Raw genomic sequence first — 21,420 nt, 5'->3', positions numbered from 1 at the left:
GCCACTTTGAGGGGAGGACTTACAGTGGTATTTCACTAAATAGTCATTGTAGTGGGTTGGTCTGATGCTACTTGTATTCTAATGCTAAATACTGGCTTTTCAAGATGTGTTTGCCTCTGACTAGCAAATTCTTAGGGACACAAAGTATCAGCATGTGAACCTTCTCCCCAATTTAACTGGTCAACAAAAGGCTAGAGCCTGTTGTTCTCCTCATGGGGCCACAAACCCTTTCAGCTCCTTCAGTCTTCTAACTCCTCCATTGGGAAACCCTTGATCAGTTCAATGGTTAGCTGTGAGCATCCGCCTCTGAATATGTCAGGCTATGGCAGACCTCTAGGGAGACAGCTATATCAGGCTCCTGTCAGCATGCACTTCCTGACATCCACATCAGCGTCTTCCTTTGGTGACTGCGCATGGGATGGATACCCAAGTAGAATGGTCTCCAGACAGCCCCTCCTTCAGTTTCTGTCCCACACTTTGTCTCCATATTTGCTCCCTTGAGTATTTTGTTACTCCTTCTAAGAAGGACCAAAGCACCCACACTTGGTCTTCCTTCTTCACAACCAGAGCTCCCCAGGGTCTAAACCACCAGCCTGGGAGCACATAGGGATGGACCCATGGCTCCATCTGTATATGTAGGGGAGGATGGCCTTGTCCGGCATAGGTGGGAAAGGAGATCCTTGGTCCCATGAAGGCTAGATGCCAAGTGTGGGGGAATTCGAGGGTGGGGAGGTGGGAGTGAGGGGGTAGGTGAGGGCACATCCTTATAGAAGCAGAAGGAGGGGGGATGGGATGGGGGTTTCTGGGCGGGATGGGGTATGGAATAAGGGGATAACATCTGAAATGTAAATAAAATATCCAATAAAAAACAAACAAAATTTTAAAAAAGGCTAGAGCCTGTGACTGGGCAGGAGAGGGAGAAAAGTGGGATTGGAGGTTTGTGTCAAGGAGGTTGCAGGTAGAGAACAGAGAGAGGAAGACAGAGGAGAAGGAAACCACATGGACCAGAACTGCATGGCCAAGAGAAACAACAAGCAACAAAGGACTTCATAGCTGGAGAATAAGTTAGTATAGCTCTAGATCTACCCAATCTAGGTTTATGGCTCATAAATAAAATACTTGAATTGTGTGTCTTTTATATGGGCTCATTAGGATTATAAATTCTTCCACAAGTCATATTCTCGAACTACCCTTTTTAATATTTATATTTACATCCATAGATTTGTGCTGCTCTCAACTTTGGTCAGGGAAACCTGTTATTGCAGTGTGTAGTACTGAATGAAAAGTGAATGGTTAAAGTGCTGAGAATCAGTGACTGTGAGTGCTCAGCCACAAATGGACCATCTGTGTCAACCTCCCTCTACCCAAGGCTCTTGGTAGAGTGCATGGAAAGAAACTGAGAGCTAAGGGATGAGAGGGAAACAATGGAATGCTGCCTTCTGGACATGACAGTGCTGATACACACATTAACTCACAGTTGTTATGATTACTTGCACAAGACCAAGTTCAAAATCTAGCCAGTCAAGATTCTAACACAGAATGGGGAGGGGTAAAAGCTTATATTTTTCAAAACCTACTTTAATTATGGTTCTTTAATGCTTCAAATCTCATTCTAGTCCACCACCCACCAGAAGTAGGGGAAAAGAAAGGTTAATAGGAAACAGGGCTCGTAAACCTGTTTAGAAATAGTTCTTTGGGGTGATTCCAATCTTTGTTGTCAGCAGTCCAGTCTAGTAGCAAAACACCAAACATGAATCAGTAGCAGTGGCTGGATCTAGAAGAAACCCCGAGGATCTGCCAATCTGAATGAGTCCATTGAAGTGGCAAGAAGCAGCTTTAATACTACCAGAAGTTCTTTGGTACGCTTCTCTCTACAAAGTCACAACAAGTATGATAAACAAAGAAAGCAAAGTGAACCAATGCAAGAGTGTTGTCAGGCAAGAACAACCTCAGCCAAAGCCCAACAAAGAACAGCAAAGAGATGCAAGGTGAACCAATGCAAGAGCATTGGCCACCATCTGGTGGATTCTACTTAAATTTTTCCAAATATCACAATCCTCTCCAGAAAAAATAAAATAAAATAAAATCACATGCCCTTTGAACAGGCAACTTCCAGAAAAAACACCATGTGTCTGCTTTCAGCAGAGCATCCTCTCATAAGACGGTTTCCAGAAAATATCACATGACACAACTGAGTCTCCAAGGAAACCAGAAATTCCCACTTCAGCGAGGCTCCCCAGGCTCCACTTCTCAGCTGAAGAATTATTGACAGTTGATAGATGTTGAGGGTGAGAGAGCCATTTTGGGGAGGGTGTGTGTGATTTCTGGTGAATTGTCCATATTCTAGTGGATAGCCCTATCCTCATGCCCATATGGTCAGGCCTTATTGGACTTAGGAGTTATTAATAATAGTTATAATAATAATACAGAAGTCTTGAAATTAGGAAAAGACAAACAAATTCATCTGCAACTGTTTACCAACCATCTACTCTAGCCATCTTGCAGTTATGTCCAAAAGACAGCAGCACAACATAATTGCAGGCTGGTGCTTTCCATGTGGTTCTCTTCATTCCTCAGTCAAAATTTCCAGAATTAAGAGGCAAGAAAACTCTTGAATAAGAGTAGCACCAAGGAAATATCAGTCAGGGAAGACAGAATAAGCCAGTGAATGAGACTTTACCAGGAGTGAAAAAACAGACAAAGAAAATAAATCAATCAAGACATCTTGATAATATATTGCTCCAGCCATGGCCTACCACAATCCACCTGTGCTGTATTAGTTTAATACATTGTTCTTAGAAAAGGGACCTTGTATTCCCAGTATCCTGGTTGCATTGGCCCCTGTCCCATTGGTCTGTACAAAAGCCTACCTTGGGGCCTTTGCACTTCATTTGTCTGCTATGGACTCTTCTTGGCATTTTTGGAGGGTGGCTCTCAAATTCAGATCTATCTTAAACTCAAAACTATCTCTTTGGGATATTTATTTCCTGCTGTCTTTATTCTAAGAATAACTGCTCAACAGTCTTCTGTGTTGATTATTAATCTCAAGCCAATAGAAGAAAGTGATGCAAAGGCACTATTGGTTTGTTCCTGTGATATCCCTGTGTCAGAAAACAGAGGACAATAGACCCCCAAGAAATGTTGTAATTAGAGGACTGTGTAAAGTATTGATTGAGAGGTAGTAAATATTTTGGCATAAAAAAGATGCATGCTCTAATCTCGCAGGGCCATAGAGCCTAAGCTCCTTAAAAGCATGTACCTTTTTCACAGTATAGAGAGTGGAAGGCATGTTCCATAGCAGCGAGTATCCTGTAAGGAAGCATGCCGAAGATGGGACGTGCAAGGTCAAAGCCGTTTCTCTGAACTTACTGGTTCCACCCCTACTTTTTTACACAGCTGAACAGTGGCTCACTAATTAGATTGGATGTCTTTGCTTTGCTTCTTCCAGATCTACTCAACATGTCAGAGATGAATTAAATTAATGGAGCATTAGTATCTCATCATCAATGGATTTAAACTTAATTCAAACACATGGTTTTCCACCTCATTTACTTAATGTCTGAAGAAATATAGTATTGTCTAAGAAAATAGGTTCAATCTACTTTTACCCCTTTATCAAAGGGTACAAGTTGGTCACCAAGAATGGAGATAATCAAAACAGAAATTATGCAGAACTATACTTATAATTTATATGGCCAAATTGTTTTCCCCTAGGGTGGAGACAACATGCATTTGTTGCTAGTATGCTTCGGTACAGGGCAAGAACTTTAGCAAAAACAGGCAGAGGACTGGAGACATCAGCTTTGACCTACTCCTTTAGCATCTGGATTTCTCTGAAAAAAAAAAAAAAAAAAAAAAAAAAGGTCACATTGTGCTATGCCATTATTCTGCTCTTTGAAATTTGTCACCTTCATTATCTGAAAGGGACCAATGAGGTGAACCTCAGGAACAATGCCATTCTAAAATCCCATGCAAACTTTATCTCTCTGAGTTCTTCGATTATAGGATAAATCAAATCACACCTGGCCCATGAAGAATGACCATACCTGAAGATGACTTAATTCCCAGGTCTTGGGGTGTCAGCCTCATTCATACTGTGGAGCCAGGTTCTGAGTCCAGGGCAGCATGGTCACTGTGGGGAGGGTGAAGCAGGAAGCCAGCAGCATGGAAGGGGAAGAGCAGTGGTCTAGTGGTTCAGGTGCTGGTGCTCAAAGCACTGCCCAGGGCAAACTGGCCCAGGAGTCCCGAGCTAATGTCAGAGGGGAGGTTTGCATCCAGAGGGTGGAGCATGGGACAGTCTAGATATCAGGTACTAGGAATGGTTTGGTCTTATCTCATTACAGTTAATTCTGAGTACTTTTCTTTTAAATATTATTTTATTTCACAACTAAAAATTATATATATATATATATATATATATATATATATATATTGCATAGAAAGGCTAGGGCAACCTATTGAAATATTGTTTTACATTTGTTATTGTGAGTATGTGGGCCCTGTAGGAGGAGCTAAGGTGGGAAGAGTAAGGAGAGGAAGAGGAAAAGGAACAGGAGGAGCTAGAGAGAGCAGAGATGTAGGAGGATGAAGAGCCACACAGATATGGAGAGCAGTCGTGGGTAACAACTTATATTTGGGTTAGCTAATTGGGAAACAACTCTAATTGTATGGGCATATTGTTATTGAGCCTTTGGTTAATATAAAAGCCTTTGATTAATATTTAAGCATTAGAGTCTCATTTTCCTACCTGGCCTCGCATGAATGGCTGAATGGTCTGGGCAATGCCCAGCCTTGTGGCGACAGCATGAGAGATTGGCAGAGCCATCTCCCATGCTGACATCTCGTGGGTGGCAGGGCTGGTGTTTTTGGCTGGCCATTTCTAGCTGTGGCACACATGTGGTATCTGGCCACGGAACATGGTGGCTGAGCTAGGCAGAGCCGCAGCAGCTTAGATAGTGGGCTTGACTAGTGGCCGTTTTAAATAATTACTTCAACAGGGCCCAGCTACCATGGTGCATGTGTGGAGGTCAAAGAACAACTTACAGGAGTCATTTCTCTCTTTTTACCATGTGGAATCTGAGGGTTAAACTCATGTTGGTAGCAAATACCCTTACCCACTATGTCATCTGCCCAGCCCAGGGCTCTCAGATTCTTACATAAATATCCATTTATGGTGAAGAGAAAGAATGTCACAGGTACCAATCTAGCAAGTTTCGAGTGTTAAATGCATCGCTAGTATCTGGAGTCACTGTGCTAGACAGCAGATCCCGTGCTAACTACTTTTGGCTACTTTTACAAGGCACACCCACTTCTCAAGGCAATTCCTGACTTGTCATGGGAACCAAGGGAGTCCTGAGCCCACAGGACAAAACTGGGCTTTAATTGTGACATTGGGGCATAGCCCAAACTTACAGACATTTCTTCCCTTGCCTTCTCAGCAGGAACATCAAACCCAACCCTAGGGCTATGGAGAAGATGAACCAGGCTGCGCCCTGGCCCTGGCACAGATCAGGTGTGTGAGGTCTGGTATGTCTAGATCTGAAGAAAATTTTCCTTAAAGAATCCTAGAAAAAATAGCAGACACGATGGCTTAAAATCAAAGATATGCTCCCTGGCTGGGAGTGAATATTTATCTTCTTTCTGAATTTTCTATGCAATGTTTAAATTCTCACCTCATTCCTTGTATCAGAGAGCTCATCTGCTTCCTTTCTTCTGCCACTCCCACTTTCCCTCCCTCCTCTCCTATCTTCCCTTTCTTCTCTGCCTTTCCCGTTTCCTTAAACACTCCTTAGATGCCAGGCAGGGTCAAACACAAGGGATATAATGGCAAGAGGTACCATTGCACAGATCCTCAAACACAAAATAGATGTGCTCCATTTCAGAATGGGGACTGGGTCAGTCATGGCTGGGGAGTGATGAACAACTGAGACAGGAGCTGACATGGCCTCTGAGTCAAACATGACTCAGGTCTCCGCAGCCACAGACTTGAGGGGCTGGATATATTGATGAAGCTTTGGGGGCTTGGCTTGGTACAACATCTCATGTGCTCTTCAACGGCATCCCCTGGCCTCTTGGAGTAGATTCACACCATGGGTTGGAAGCGGCTCAGCTTACTAGTAACTGATGCTAAGGGTAAGAATTGTGTTCATAAACACTGTGCTTCAGACTCTCTCTCTCTCTTGTTTTGGGCTGGTATCTGTGCTCTGCTTTGCCCTCAGAGTTCATTTCTCCTCTAGGGTCCTGTCCTGGTCACAGGCCCACCATGCATATGAGGACAGCTCTCTAGTACCAAGTACAGATAGATTTGTTTGGTCACACTGTTTTTGCTGTTGTGCTATTTAGACAAAATACAGTCTTTTTTTTTTTTTTTTTTTTTTTTTTGAGGGGTACTTGGAGGTTTGCATTGGAGTTGTATTCCATTTCTGATTCAACAAAAGCATGGGGATCCCAGAACCAGCTACTGGAGACTTGGTGGGCTAACCTATAACCCTGTAGATTTGTGGCACTGCCCTTCTACCGATGAAGGCAAGCCTTCGTTTTGCAAGTCTGTTGTGGTTTCATTCCCCTTCATACATAACCTTTCCTTCATACAAAGGACTTTCTTTCCCAATAGCTTTTGACTCTTCCCACCAAAATCCAGACAGACCATGAGGGGATCATGTTCCTCACAAGCAACCAAACTGGTAAAATTCCTCCTCACTCATTTCCTCAATAAAAGGCTGTGTTCTGGCTGAGCCCCTTTTCATATTAGTCCTAGACGGATATATGAAGCACAGCTGGACTCTGAGCTTGGGAGATTGATTGCCTCAGACTGTGCATCCCCAAAGCTGTAAGGTCTTATATCTGGCCTCAGTGCCCATGCTTTGGCCTCTTAGCTTTCTGTCACTAGTCCAAAAATGCAGGTTCCTGTCAGACATAATCAGTGCCAACCGGGAACTTTTTGGAAATATATATTCTCAAGCTCATCTCCAGGTCATTAATCAAAAACTCTGGAAGTGTTGCTAGGAACTGGGGCTTGGGCCTGCCCTACAGATATAGGCTCACTTTATCCTTATCTGATAGACTCACAAGAGAGTAGAGGTGTGTCTGAAATTAGGGCCCACATTGGAGGGAGCCCATGAATCAGATGAGAGAACATGATGCCCAGACAGGGAAAGGGGTGGGGGGTGGGGGATGAAACCACAACAGACTTGCAAAATGAAGGCTTGCCTTCATTGGTAGAAGGGCAGTGCCACAAATCTACAGGGTTATAGGTTAGCCCACTAAGTCTCTAGTAGCTGGCTCTGGGATCCTCAAGTTTTTGTTGGAGCTCCCCACAACTCCTCTGAGATCTATTGCCAGCTTCCTCCTCTAGCTTTATGCCAGCATCCACTATCAACACAGTTCTCATTTGGATCTTCCAGAGTCGTCTGGAGTCTCTGGAGAGACCTCTTTTCTTTTTCAGATCAATACAAATTATCTTTGCACTGGTGCATATTTTCATGGCCACCCTGCTGATCACACTGGCTAGCACTGTGCAGGCTTCTCTGCATCTCTCAGAATGTTGGGTTTCAAAGGAATATGGGCACCTTCCTGGTTCATGAAAACAATACAAAACTAAGCAAACAAACAAACCCCACCATGTTTCCCATGCTTCCTACCAGCTGTTTCTATGGTCTCAAAGGCAGATTAAGATAACTGTAATTGGTACTTGAATTAATCATCTCTCTTGCCATAGCTCTCTCACATCTTCTACATAAAGAAAGTAGCATGGATACTTTAGTAGTGTAGTGGTTGGGTTTGGACTAGGGAGCTAGGTCACCTAGATTTAAATCTATCATTAAGTTGTTTTGTGTGTTGTTGGAGCTTGGAGGGCAAGAAAAACAGACCTTCCCCTGGGATTTCTGGCACCACCACATCATATTAAAGCCAAATATGCTGTTCTGGAAGAACTTCAATATTTCCACTTCCTTCTTAGCTGAACTTTAATTTTTAATTCTTTAGAGGGAATTAAAACTTCTGCAAGAAAATGAAGAAAAAAAAAATAAAGAACACCCCCAAACAAAAAACCCAATCAACCAACCAACCAACCAACCAACCAAAGCATCTGTCCTTCATCCTTGCTTCATGATGTGGGCAGACATTTGGAGATTCTTTGTGGTCTTGTCAACAAACTGTTTCATGTCTAATAAAAGAGAAAGCAAAGAATAGCATTGTTATGATGATCACTCTCCCTGCCTGGCAGATACATCACCCATCTCAGGGAAGGAGGATCCCTCACTAACCTGAGACATTTTCAGTTGAGACACTTAAAATATTTAAGTATCTTAAATTTAAGATTTAAGAAAATGAGCTGTGCATGGGGAAGAGAGGGGGAGGGAGAGAGATGGAAAGAGAATAACTTAGAGCCTGTAGGAGGGGAGGGGACTGCTAACTGACTCGTGTGCCCCGGGCCTGGACTTTGCTTGCCTGTATGCTCAACACATGTACAAAACCAGCACAACCTAATGAGGCCAGAGTTCCAGCTTGCAGTTGTGCTAGTCTCCTGATTTGTTCATTGACACTTTCTTCTTACTGAGCCACTGTCCTATAGAAGCTTCCAGCAAAAGCTTTTAAAATGTAACACTGAACAAAAGAGACATTTGTAAGGATTTTTGATTCCAATGGAAAGAAGTCCTGGAAGTCATAACCAGAATACAGGTGTGTGTTACATGATATTTTAGATACTGATGGGTAGAAAGGGTTTGTTGTTTTTTAAAGATAAGAGAATGAAGGATTAAATAAGGGGGTCTGTCCATGAAGGTGGAGAGATTGAGATGAAGGAGCCCCACTTGTTGGAAAGAGATTCCATTAGTCCTTATAGGAAACGGAAGCTGGACAAAATGCTTGAAAGAGGAGGGAGGCTTCCAGGAGGAGAAGGTTCTTGGTGTCCACCGGGAGGAATGAATATAGGACGGCAGGTGGTGCTGGGCTTGCTCATTGGGATGAAAAGAATCTCAATGGTGTGTTTGTTTTATTATATTTTATTGTTCTTATACCTCTGTCTCCTTTTCACTCCTTAGTCTATCCTAATCTCTTCCAAACCCCCAACACTAGGTAGAAGAGTAAGGTTAGGGAGGAAAGGGAACGTAGACCTCTTTAGGCTACTTCCTGCTGATTAGGGTCATCATGTTTCTTAGGGCAACTCCAATCTTACTCATTAAAGTATTAAGTCCAGCAAAACAGCAATCCAGCCATAGCAAGTGCAACAGCAGTGAGGGTCCAGGGGGGAGCAGCAGCTGCCACAGGCCCTTTCGGGACTCTCCCATTTATACCCTCTCCAGAGTCCTTAGAATTAAAGTATCTATCTACAGCTGGCAAAAATCATACCCTCTAAAGTACTGGACAGTCATAGTTAATGGCTGTGACAACCCAAAGCAGGCTCATATCCCACACCTGGGATTCAATTAAAAACATTTTCACATAATATAACTGGGGATTTTAAAGAAACTATATTCACACTACAAATCCCAGCCTGGGACTCATGGCATTAAAACTTACTCTATGTATCTATATCTTGTTCCTCATTCTGATGGGTCTTTTCAGCAACTTGGTTATGCAAACTGAAAAATAACAATGTTTTGTTTAATTCGTATATGACATATGGATGTGGGTCACAGACTTCCTTCTCTAATTACATTTCTCTGATAATTGGCCCTTCTTAGCAACTTTTCTCTTTTTTGGAACTTGTCTATTGAATTCTTTGTAGTTTCAGCCCATTTCCCACTTCCTTTGGAAAGTGGCGTCTTCTGTGGCTACAGTCCCCTTTGTTTATTCTTACTGTGTTGTCACTTGACAGTACTGTGAGTTGGAGCACTGGAAATACGATGGCATGGAATTGGCAGTTCTGGCAGTGCCCTTTGGATCTCTTTGCTGGAGTGGAGTCTGAGAAGACACTATTTCCTCATTCCTTGGAGTTCTTTTTTAACACACATTCAGTGACTTTTAAAGTTTAACTTTTTGAAATTTATTTTTATTCTCTGTGTATGTATGCACACCTGGTACCTGCAGAGGGCAAAAACTGCCAGATAGCCTTGAATTGCAGTTACAGACACCTGTGAGCCTTTATGCAGGCACTGGGAGTCCAACTTGGCTCCTCTACAAGGGGCAGCCAGTGCTCTTAACTCCAGAGCCATCTCTTCAAGCCTAGTTTAATTTACTATTATCATTATGTGTGTATGCATGCACATGTGTGTGCATGATTAGGGGTTCTCAGGTGTCAAATGGCTTGGGTGTGGAGATCAGAGGACAATTTTATGGAGCTGGCAGTTGGTTCTTTGCTTCCACTTTTATGTAGATTTTAGGGACCAAATTTAGGTCCCCAGGCTTTTGCAATAAGTGCCCTTTCCTGGAGGGTTATCTCTCTGGCCATTCTTTCAATAACTTTTAAAGCATCGTCTACTGACAGAAAATAATGCCAATATCGATTTGTAGTCTCAACATCTTTGGCATTACCTGTATTTGTAGACTAGAAGAATACATAAATATCCATGTAAAGGGAAGAGTGCTTGGGGAAGATGGCTCAGTGATTAGGAACGTGTACTCCTCATGTAGAGGATGCAAATTCAGTGCCCAACACCCATAGGAGGCATCTATAACTACAGCTCCAGAGGATCTGACATCTTCATCTGGCCTTCGAGGTACCTGCACTCACATGCATGTACCTGTACCACCACATACACATAGTTAAAAATAGAGTAAATCTTTAAAACAACAAGAAAAAAAAAAGAGTTCTTAAAGGAATGATACCTCTTTCAAAGATCAGGAAAATGCAATAATTATTCTCCTGGAGGCAGAATGTCTTTCATGCTTATAAGAAATCCTGTCTCTAATAATGTTTTCTTTTGATCATTTCTTTGATGCAAGAATCAGTTTCCTTTAAACAAAATAATGGTATTTTCAGTTTGCACGATTGTTTTGTTGCATAGATTTCTAGAACTGAAGAACAAAAAGTGAGAAAGAAGTCCAGTAAGGCAGCTTACACCTGTAGGTCCAAACAGCAGAGGCAGAGAGGCAGAGAGGCAGAGAGGCAGAGAGGCAGAGAGGCAGAGAGGCAGAGAGGCAGAGAGGCAGAGAGGCAGAGAGGCAGAGAGGCAGAGAGGCAGAGAGGCAGAGAGGCAGAGAGGCAGAGAGGCAGAGAGGCAGAGAGGCAGAGAGGCAGAGAGGCAGAGAGGCAGAGAGGCAGAGAGGCAGAGAGGCAGAGAGGCAGAGAGGCAGAGAGGCAGAGAGGCAGAGAGGCAGAGAGGCAGAGAGGCAGAGAGAGAGAGAGAGGCAGAGGCACTGTTGAAAGTTTGAGGTCAACCTGGGATACACAGTGAGTTCCAAGCCAGCAAAAGCTAGATAGAAGGACCTTATCTTCAAAACCAAAAAACAACAATGACAGAGAGACAGACAGAAAAACAGCCAGAAAGACAGAGACAAAGAGACAGAGACAGACAGAGACACAGAGAGGCATACTTCACTTCATGGCTTACATAAATAGCAAACAGAAATTAGGGGAGTTTTATTCCCCCAGAATTAAAGTGATTTCACTGCTTCAAATAAACAAAACTGAAAATCCCCTCAACCACAATGGTAAAGGAGTCAGGAGTTTTAACAGCAGAGAACCATAAATCTCAGATTGCCAATAGTCACAGTAGTTCTTTAATGCCAATCTCAATAGAACTATCTATTTCATGACATTTACTTTGACAGCAATAGACATTGGTACACTCTCAGAGAGACAATTGTGTATGTTTTCTCTCATTTGAGGTTCTGAGTGAATAAAATCATCTATGTAACTATGTATAAAATGAAAGCAGAAATAAAGATGCCTAATGGGACAGAGGGGACTAAGGAGACAGGAGAGGGGAGAGAAGGGGAGGGCAGTAGGATACAAGGTGAAAACATACATATCCAGAATTTCTTTAAAATAAAGGAGATATATATGAAAAGAAGGAACACAGGTACTAGTTGAGCAGCAACATGTAAAATTCAGGGATGCTAGCATCTTCGTGCAATGACGTGTGCTTTGTTTCAACACTGAATCAGCATCTGCTGCCTTTCCATGAGCACCAGCAGAAATGACCTGTGCTTCATTTTCGTGTACAGCAGAGCAGATTTCTTTTCATTAGCTCTTAACTTATCAAGAATCTGCAAACGGTTCTGTTCTTTTTTTGGGGAGGGGAGGGGGTGTCCCTAGGAACACTGGATACACAATAGGGCTCCTTTAAAGGAAACCTGTCACACCAGAGAGCAGAAGGCAGAAGCAGGGACAGGCTTCTAAGTTTTCTGCATTGAGTTGTGTGCACCTGGGACTGTGCAACCAGAAGGCAGAGCACTGGGCCCTTGGATAGTCCATACAATGTAGATAGAGCTATCTATCGCGATGCTAATGACTGCAGTAAGATGTACTCTTGCCACTCTCATTTCTATCTCGATTTCTCCTGGGAGTAGGTGCTTGATTAACTGGGTGGTTCCTTCAGAATGATTAGCATATCCCCAGGAGATTTTGCACAGAACAAGGTTGGATTTGGGCCTCCTGAATGACCTCTTGTAGCACTGTGACTCAGCAGTCACATGGCACCTCTCCTACTGCATTCCACAAAGTGCAAGGAGGACTCATGAATTATTGGGCGACTCAGGGGTATTTTCCAGTCTGCACAGCATCACTGTTGGAACTTGTGGGTTCCATCTTGGCCTGGATTAGCTATGACACAGAGCTATGACTTACTGCCTAGAATGATGTGTGTGTTACCTACAGCTTCAGGTAGGAGTCAGCCTGACTCAAGCCTTGGCAGGTGCTGGGATCTCTCTGCTCCTGGCTGTGCAGCAATTGGCAATTCAGTGGCAATGCCAGGAAAGATACACTATCTGAGAACATTAGGGGACCTGTCACTCCTCACAGCTCAGAGTTGCTGGAGGATGGAACTGTGGCCCCTGATCAAAAACACCTGCCGCTCCCTTAGTTCAGCTCCTCTCGGGTGAAGGTGAGTCACAGAGGAGTTTCAGGTTTCAGCTGGTGAGGGATCACGCAGGCATCAGGCGTCATCTCCCTGAGCTGAGAGAGACCTCGGGGCACCAGAATGCAAATCTTTCCAGATGCCAGCATCCCTCTGTGGCATCTTGCCAGGCCATGCCACCATGCTTACTTTAAACATAGGTGCAGAACCTGATGAAACTGTAGTTGATGGTAATTTACCCCAATACAACTCTAGGGCTACCTCATAGATGTATGTCTAGAATTGTTGATGCAACTATGGGTCCCCACCTGGTGCCTGAGAAGTCCACTAAAGGTTTGTGTTTATCCAGCTTATGGACCGAGCACCCAGAAGGAGCAAATGGGGCCAAGTTCTAGTTTTTCTGGTACACTCTACTTAGGCTTGGTTGACGTGTAAGCACTGTGCACTGCCTTCTCAGTGTCCTGAATGCCCTCCCAGAGATGGAAAACATGCTTCCTTCTGGGTGAAAAGGAAGGTCTTTGTTTCTTTAAGTCACACTTGCCCCTTTGCCTTAGTTTCTTCAATTGTGGCCTGGTTTTGACATTCAGGCTTGTCCTTAGTCAATTCTTTAAGAGCAGACCTGTGGGATAAGACATTTCACAAGGACTTGTTCTGAGAGGAAATTAGTAAAAGATTCAAAGAGGATAGATAATTGGCCAAGTAAGACTCAGTCAAATATCCAGACCAATGATCCAGGAAGAACTGGGAAGGAGCACAGTCAGCATGTGTTTGCTCTCAGTGCGAGAAACTGGTTGCTCTTCAAGGAGTCAGGCTCATCCTTGGTCAACTGTCTAAGAGCAGACCTACAGGATATGAGACTTCATAAGGATTTATTCTGAGAGGAAATTAGTAAAGGAAGACCAGGAAATTCAGAGACCTGAATCCCTGGTCCTCTGCCTCAGATAGGAAAGGGTTCCAGCAGGAGATGGGCCTGACTGAGTTTCCCAACCCCAGTGATTAGCATTTACCTCAGACTCTTTGTGTCCAGTGGCATTTTGCATGGTTATTCTCGTTAAAATTACAATCCAATCTTTGTTAAAATCACTTTGTCATAGAGGCACCATAACATCCACAGGATAGAGCTTTTTGCCTAGGTGAACACCCAGAACTACCAGAGCAGGCTTTCAAGCTCCACAGGATAGAGCCTTTGCCTGGCTGAACACCAGAGCAGGATTGGAAACTCCAGGCTTGCCTCTATAGCTCACTCTGGGGATCTCTTTCTCTGTGTCCTCCTCAGAGTACATAGAGTTCTAGGAGTCATTCAAGCAGACTCACCACATCTGTAGACAACGCTACAAGGATGACTGACTTAGCCAATAGGTCTGAAGCCCAGGGAGGATAACCTGAGGCTTGTGACTAGGTCTGAAGTGAAAACAGTCATGGGGACTGAACCGTCTATCTGGAAAGGAGCTCAGGCTCTCTTGAGGTAGGTCATGTCAGAGATGAATTAAATGAGAAGGTGTCAGCTAAGCTTCACTGAAGTCCATACATATTCTGAAGTCACATCATGGATCTCTTTCATGAAACTGTCTTGGAAGAAACTGAGCATTTCCCCACGTTTCCCAGAATTGAATGCTAGTCAAATATAGGAAACAAAACAAAACTAAACTAAACCAAACCTCTGACCTCTGTAGTAATACAGAGTGACCTGGAGGGCATTAATTGAAGCCAGTGGCTGTACAGACATGAATGTTCTTACCTCTTTGTGCACCCCTAAAAATGCTGTTCCGGTATATGGCTGCAAGGGGGTTGTGATGGAAAGATTCTGGGCACAAGATTGAAGTTTCATAGGAGTGACAAGGGCTGACATCCTGTGCTGTGGGGGCATTATTGTAGTTAAAGCTAAAGTAGTGCCTTTATTAAAATTAGTAGAGTAAGGGATTTTGTCTCTAAATTCCATAAAGAAGTGGTCAATGGAAAATAGGTGGGTATGCCAAATGTTCTATTTTATCATATACAATGTATGATTTATAGAAGCATTGCTGTAGGCCCTATTAATATGTATAATCACCAAGTTCCATTTAAAATTAAAAAAAGAAACTGAGTTGAATCAGAGGACCAAGGAGAAAAGCTCCTGCAGAAATCATAGCATGCAATTTGTCAGCAATGTAATCTTATCCTCTGATGTATTTGACCAGAAACTGACCAACCATACCTTTGTCTTTTACTCCTGGAAGTGCATTTTGATCTACAGGTTCTGTTGTTTCTCTTCAATGCAATCTGAGGGCATTTCCAAGAGCACCTGTTATTCAATGGCTAGTTCCAAATATCTCTGAAACGGCTGAAAGGCCTGGGCTTTAATTCCTTCCCTCCTGACACCCTCTGACATCTATGTTCCCACCAAGGACACATGGATACCTCAAGAGAAGGGAGATGAGAGCAGGGAAATGTGGTGACAGTCTTGGCTTGGGAGTTGGTTATGTGGAAAGGAAAGGACAGATGGGTGTGAGTCTGAAAAGTTCTCAAGGTAATGGGTTCAAAACACCAGATGAGGCAGTCAACGAGACTGAGTATTCTTGTATTGCTGACAGATGTGCTTCAAGGAGTAGAGGAGCAAGGGAGGCTGGGTGTCATAGGAGCAGGTCACAGGAAATGCCACAAATGGTTAGGTACATACTTGACACACTGTCACTTTACCCTTTGTCTGTCTGTCTGTCTGTCTGTCTGTCTGTCTCTGTCTCTGTCTCTCTGTCATATACACATGGTCACATTTGCTAGCACATGTTACATACTCACATAGTCACACAGATGTACACATGGTTACACATCCTGCTTGGAATCTTGCTCTTATTCTGTTGGAAGGAGGGACTAGAGATGAGGAGGTCAGGCAGCCTTGTTCCCTTATGTCTAAGAAAGCTGGCCATCATTAATAATATTGTGACAATCAATGCACTGGGAATAGAATGTAGTATCTGTCTATACTGACATATAGCATCATCATGGCAATTGAAAGCTGTGTTGAGTAGAGTATTGAGGAGCATTTAAGTTAGCATAGATAATAGAATTAAAAATGCCTTTACTACTGTCATGTCAGGGCTTAGTGGCTGGTGGAAGTACGCCTCTGCTGTAGGCCTTAGGTGGCTATACTCTCCCCTGGTATCTCTCTCCTCTCCTCCCTCTCCTCCCTCTCCTCCCTCTCCTCCCTCTCCTCCCTCTCCTCCCTCTCCTCCCTCTCCTCCCTCTCCTCCCTCTCCTCCCTCTCCTCCCTCTCCTCCCTCTCCTCCCTCTCCTCCCTCTCCTCCCTCTCCTCCCTCTCCTCCCTCTCCTCCCTCTCCTCCCTCTCCTCCCTCTCCTCCCTCTCCTCCCTCTCCTCCCTCTCCTCCCTCTCCTCCCTCTCCTCCCTCTCCTCCCTCTCCTCCCTCTCCTCTCCTCTTCTCTCTCTCTCTCTCTCTCTCTCTCTCTCTCTCTCTCTCTCTCTCTCTGCTTCCAGCTTGCAAAATCATCCTGTAAGAAGCCATTGGCTTCTGCTTCTTATGCTCCTGTCCCTGCTGCTGTGGACTAAGTCACTCAAATTTGCATTTCTTGCTTACTGTGATGGGTTGAATTTATTATGAAACCAATTGGTTTTTATTATCATCATTACTGTTGTTTACACTATTTTTATATTGTTGTTGTTGTGATGGTGGTGATGGTAGTGGTGGTGTATGTGTTAGGGTCAGAGACTGGTGTATTGTTCATCCCATTACCCTCTCCCCCCATGTCATTTCTGAGGCAAGATTTCCTAATTTCCCCCAAAGCTCACTGATTGACTAGGCTGGTTGTCAGTAGTCTGCTGGTATCACTTTTCTGTGCCCCTCTTCCTATCCCGCAGCAATGGCAGATTGGCTTGTACCACCACAATTGGATTTTTATGTGAGTTCAGGTACTCACATCTGGGCAGCAGTTTACTCACTTAGCCTTCCCTGAGGCCAGCCAGCCTTAGCAATGTCCTGTGACAACAGTCAGCTTCATCCATGGGCGTAAGTATCCCCAGAGATGATTATGCAGAGGGATTGAGTTCCAGACATGGAAACTATCTCTTGCTAACATCAGTGGGTGACCCTCTAGAGCCACAGGGAGAGCTGAGATCTGCCGACACCCTGTTCTGTTGTTCTGTGGCCAACTTGTGGTTGCTGTTTTTGTTGTTGTCCATGGATGCTTCTGGGTGGTCTTCAGCTCCTTGAAGCAACTTGGTGCTTTCATTCTTTATCTTGTTTATGATCTTTTCACAGCTGTATCTTGACTTGACTCCAAGATGTTAAGGTTGGATTGTGAAGCTCTGAGATGGATTTGAGGATACGATCACATGGTCCTCATGCCCTCTCAAGAATAAATACATACCAACTATAATGTGTTTCTTACATTCACTTGTTGCTCCTAGATTAAAATACAGTTTGGCCAAAGAACAGAGGTCATTTAACTTTCAGGAGAGAATATGAAATCTAGGAGCCCGGGTAATACAATTGTTTAGGTGATAATTTCTACTACTTCAAAGTAAAATAGAAAAACAGAATAAATGGAGATTTCTATGCTGAATTGATAACTGTCATACATACCTTTGGGGGTCAGGTTAGGCTATGTGCTTGGTGTCAGTCAGTGAGCTAATTATCAAGTGGGTGGGTGACAATTGACTGCAAAGTTTAGTCAGTGGCTTCCAGCTAATAAAACAGCTATTATGTTTATCCGGGGTTCAGAATTTGGCTAGGCTTGCCTGGGTCCCATAGACAGCTGTGATCATCTGGATCTGTACTGCACCAAATAGTAGTCACAAGCCAAATGTGGAAATCATGAATTCACTGAAAAATTAATCTCTGTTCCTTAGCTATGGCACTCACATATTCAGTGATTCCCAGGTCTCCCAGGTAAAAAAAGCTGCCAAGAAAGGCCAATCCTCACTATTGTAAAGAATTTTACAATACACAGGGCAGCATTGGCTTGGTGAAACCTGAAATCCCAGAACATCTTTCTGTCCATTTATTTGGTTGGTAATATTTGCCTCTCTTCATCTTCTGCAGGAGAATTTAAAAAAACAGAAATGAGAAGATAAGCCTCAACGCCCAAGAGCCCCTAGAACCTCTGCTGACATCCATGCATTCCTGCCTCACAGGCAGTCAGTTCATGGTACTCAGTGTAGAGTTTACAAAAAAGAAGCTGAACATATCATGGAAGGCATAACCCACTGGGGGCTGTCACAGTATACTGGACAGTAGGATCTGCATGCTTTTCTGAGTAAGTAGTTGTATTTATTAAACATGGTGTTGTTTTTTAAATGTTCTTGAGTTCATCATCTATGCTGGACTCACATCAGACAGCATCCCATGCTTATACCATCATTCCAAATACTGGGAGTCTAAATGCCAATACCGTTTTGTTCTTCATGTATAGTCTGTGCCGATGGTGGCCATTCATCTGCTCCAGAGACCTTCTTTCCTCTAGGATCCAGACAATGGCCAGCCCTTCTTTAGAGTATGCCATTATCAAGCAGTGGAGAAATGACCCATGTTGAATATCATGACAAACTCAGTTAAATGATCATTCCCACTACCATGGAATAGGGAAATTTCCCTCTGCTGAGGGTCTTTTAGAAACATGCTGAGGGCAGGGACATGGATGTTTCTCACAGTAAGATAGAAAAATCATTCAGTGCAATAACTAGTGGTACTAGGAGAGGATGGGGCAGCACAGAGGAGATACAGTTCCTATCATGTCATCATGGTTCTCTTTCTCTTTCCTCTGGTTTGGGGATGCTGGTTTCTTTCCTTAGTCCTTTGGCCTACAAGTGTCTCCACAAGTCATATAAAAATGAATGATAATTGTTTCTATCCTGAAATTCTGACACACACACACAATTTTGCACTTGAGCTTGCACCGTCAACACAGACTATACATGAGTACAGATTATACAAAGTGCGATATAGCCCTTTGCTATAATTTAGCAAAAGATTTCATCATCACCTGCTTTTGTGTTTGACAGCAGAATTAATAGTCAGTAAAATACTTTTTCAAAGAAATAATACATGTAGACATGCAAGAGGAGAATCATAATTTACATTCATCACAAGGAGAAGAAAGATCCAAACAACACATAGAAAATAAAGCTAAATGGTACATAGAAAAGAAAAGTTAGCATCAAGAGTAATCCTTGTAACAAGAGCTTCTTCCGTAGCAGTGGTTCTCAATCTGTGGGTCACAACCCTTTTGGGGTTTGAACAACCGTTTCACAGGGGTTGTATATTAAATATTCTGTATATCAGATATTGACATTGTGATTCATAACTGCAGTAAAATTACAGTTATGAAGTAGCAACAAAAATATTTTTATGGTTGGGGTCAACACAGCACGCATCATTAGGAAGGTTGAGAACTTGTTGTGGCACTTTCTTCCATGTTCTTGTGTGTTCTTTAGGTTCAGTTGTTTCCACCTGATTCAAGCACTCCCTGACATCAGGTTTGGGTTTAGGTCCCCAGATACCAACAGTAAATAAGGGGGGCAAAGATATAATATTTATAGTGAGGAAACAGTGCTAAACTCAGCAAGAAAAAAATAGTATGATAGACTAGGGGAGAGTAGATAAGGCTTAGTGGAATTCTGAGAATTGGAGGAATTGGGACTGAGTTTCTTCCCTGGGCAGGATAAGATCTTTAGGAGGTAGAGGAAGCCTTCCTGGCATGGGTCCTAAGAGAAGGGGCCCTCAGGAAGGAGATGGTCATGGAGGTCTAGAGAAGGATGAGGAATCCATGTGAGAAGGGAGAGGTCAGGATTCTCCAGGGAGGCAGAGCCAATAAAATGGATGGAGAGACAAGTAGAGGCCATCTTAGTTTCTTTTCCTGTTGCAGTGATAAATGACCGGCCCAAAGCATCTTGAGGAGAGAAGGGTTTACTCTGACTCATGCTGCAAGATTGCTATCCATCATAGTGGGATACAGGTGGAGTGGAAATTTCTGGTTTCTTTGGAGACTCAGTTGTGTCATGTGATGTTTTTCTAGAAGCTGTCTTATGAGAGGATGTTTTGCTGAAGCAGACATGTGAGAGGATGTTATTTTGAAACAGATGCTTGAGAGGGTGTCTGATGTTGGGAAGAATGAAAGTATAACCCAACAGACAGTGAACAATGCTCGTGCATTGGTATGCTTTGCAGCATTTTGTTGGTCTTTGCTTGTCATGACTGTAGAGAGAAAAGCACCAGAAACTTCTCGTGGTATTTTGGCTGCTTCTTGCCACTTCAGTGGACTTGTGCCAATTCAGTGGAGCCTTGTGGTTTCTGCTGGATCGAACTGCTGCTACTGATTCATGGTTGGTGTTTGCTAATTGGACTGACCTGCCACTACTGATTCATGTTTTTGGAAAAACTACTTCTAAACAGGACCACATATTGTTTTCTATTAATCTTTATTCTCTCCTACCTTTGTTCAGAGGGCTAGAAGGGAGGTTGAAGCACTTAAAAATCTTAATTAAAGTAGGTTTTGGAAAATCTAAGCCTACACACAGGATCTTGAAGCACCAGACACAGTATTCACCATGAGAAAGCTTTCTAGCTGAGCATCCCTAGGTAAAATCATGTTCAAGTTGACATCTACAATCAACTTTCAGAAGTGCTCATGGGATTGTTACTAAGAAAATTGAGCCTCACCTGTCTGTATAGATGTGACCAGACCTTTTCCATGTTTGAAACTTCCCTCTAGAGAAGCTGCAGAACCAATAGAGCCATTGTGTCTTAATCTCCATCTGCATTTTTTCAATGACCTTTTCAGCCAACCGTTGTGGTAAAATCAACCTCTCACACCAGTTACAAACTCTTAAGATACTTACCATTATGTCCACAGAAAGCTGTCTGCAGACTAGGCCTTGGCAAGCACACATATATGTGTATATTCAATACACAATTCTAATGTGTGCTTGTGTGCTCCCGAGTATGTATATGTGAGAGAACTGTGTATGTGCATGTCATGCATGAGAATGTGTGTGTCTACATCTGTGCATGTTGGCATCCTCAATTTTCAAGCTTTCATTTGCTATGTACACTAATGCTGATGGGTGACCTCCTGTTTTGAATAGCATTGTTAGTAGGGTGAGTGGCCAGTTTCTAGATTCTCATGTTGTGTAAGAGGTTCTGTCCAATCAATGCTTCCTATCATGACTGGTGCAGTGTACAGATGATGCATGTGGGGAATGAAAAGGAACATAGAGTAAAGCAGAGTACCCTATGGATAAGACATGTGAATATGGATGGTGGAGACTCTGATTGGGGGTCAGATTCTGGTCATCATGGACACCTAAGACAGTAAAGAAAACCTGAGGTTCATGGGACAGCAAGACTATTCCTTGATGGAATGCTGGTGATTTGTATGGCTCTGTTAGCCTCTCTTCAGTCCCACAGAAGCACTTGAAGCCCAGTTCTGAGACACAATATCCACAACACTAATATACACGGTACAGGACCAT

At 43.2% G+C, this 21,420-nt stretch overlaps 1 long non-coding RNA gene across 1 annotated transcript in view; it reads left to right on the top strand.

The window, feature by feature from the left end:
* Positions 1 to 21,420, top strand: part of LOC143443057 (uncharacterized) — a 50,233-nt gene that overhangs the window by 6,044 nt on the left and 22,769 nt on the right. Inside the window, exon 3 of the long non-coding RNA XR_013111759.1 lies at positions 17,993 to 18,206. This is a non-coding gene — a long non-coding RNA (uncharacterized LOC143443057). The remainder of the gene's footprint in view (positions 1 to 17,992; positions 18,207 to 21,420) is intronic.

Source organism: Arvicanthis niloticus, chromosome 7, assembly GCF_011762505.2.
Source record: "Arvicanthis niloticus isolate mArvNil1 chromosome 7, mArvNil1.pat.X, whole genome shotgun sequence".
Lineage (NCBI taxonomy): Eukaryota > Metazoa > Chordata > Mammalia > Rodentia > Muridae > Arvicanthis > Arvicanthis niloticus.
The sequence above is the reverse complement of the archived record's forward strand: the minus strand, read 5'-3'. Positions and strand labels throughout refer to the sequence as shown.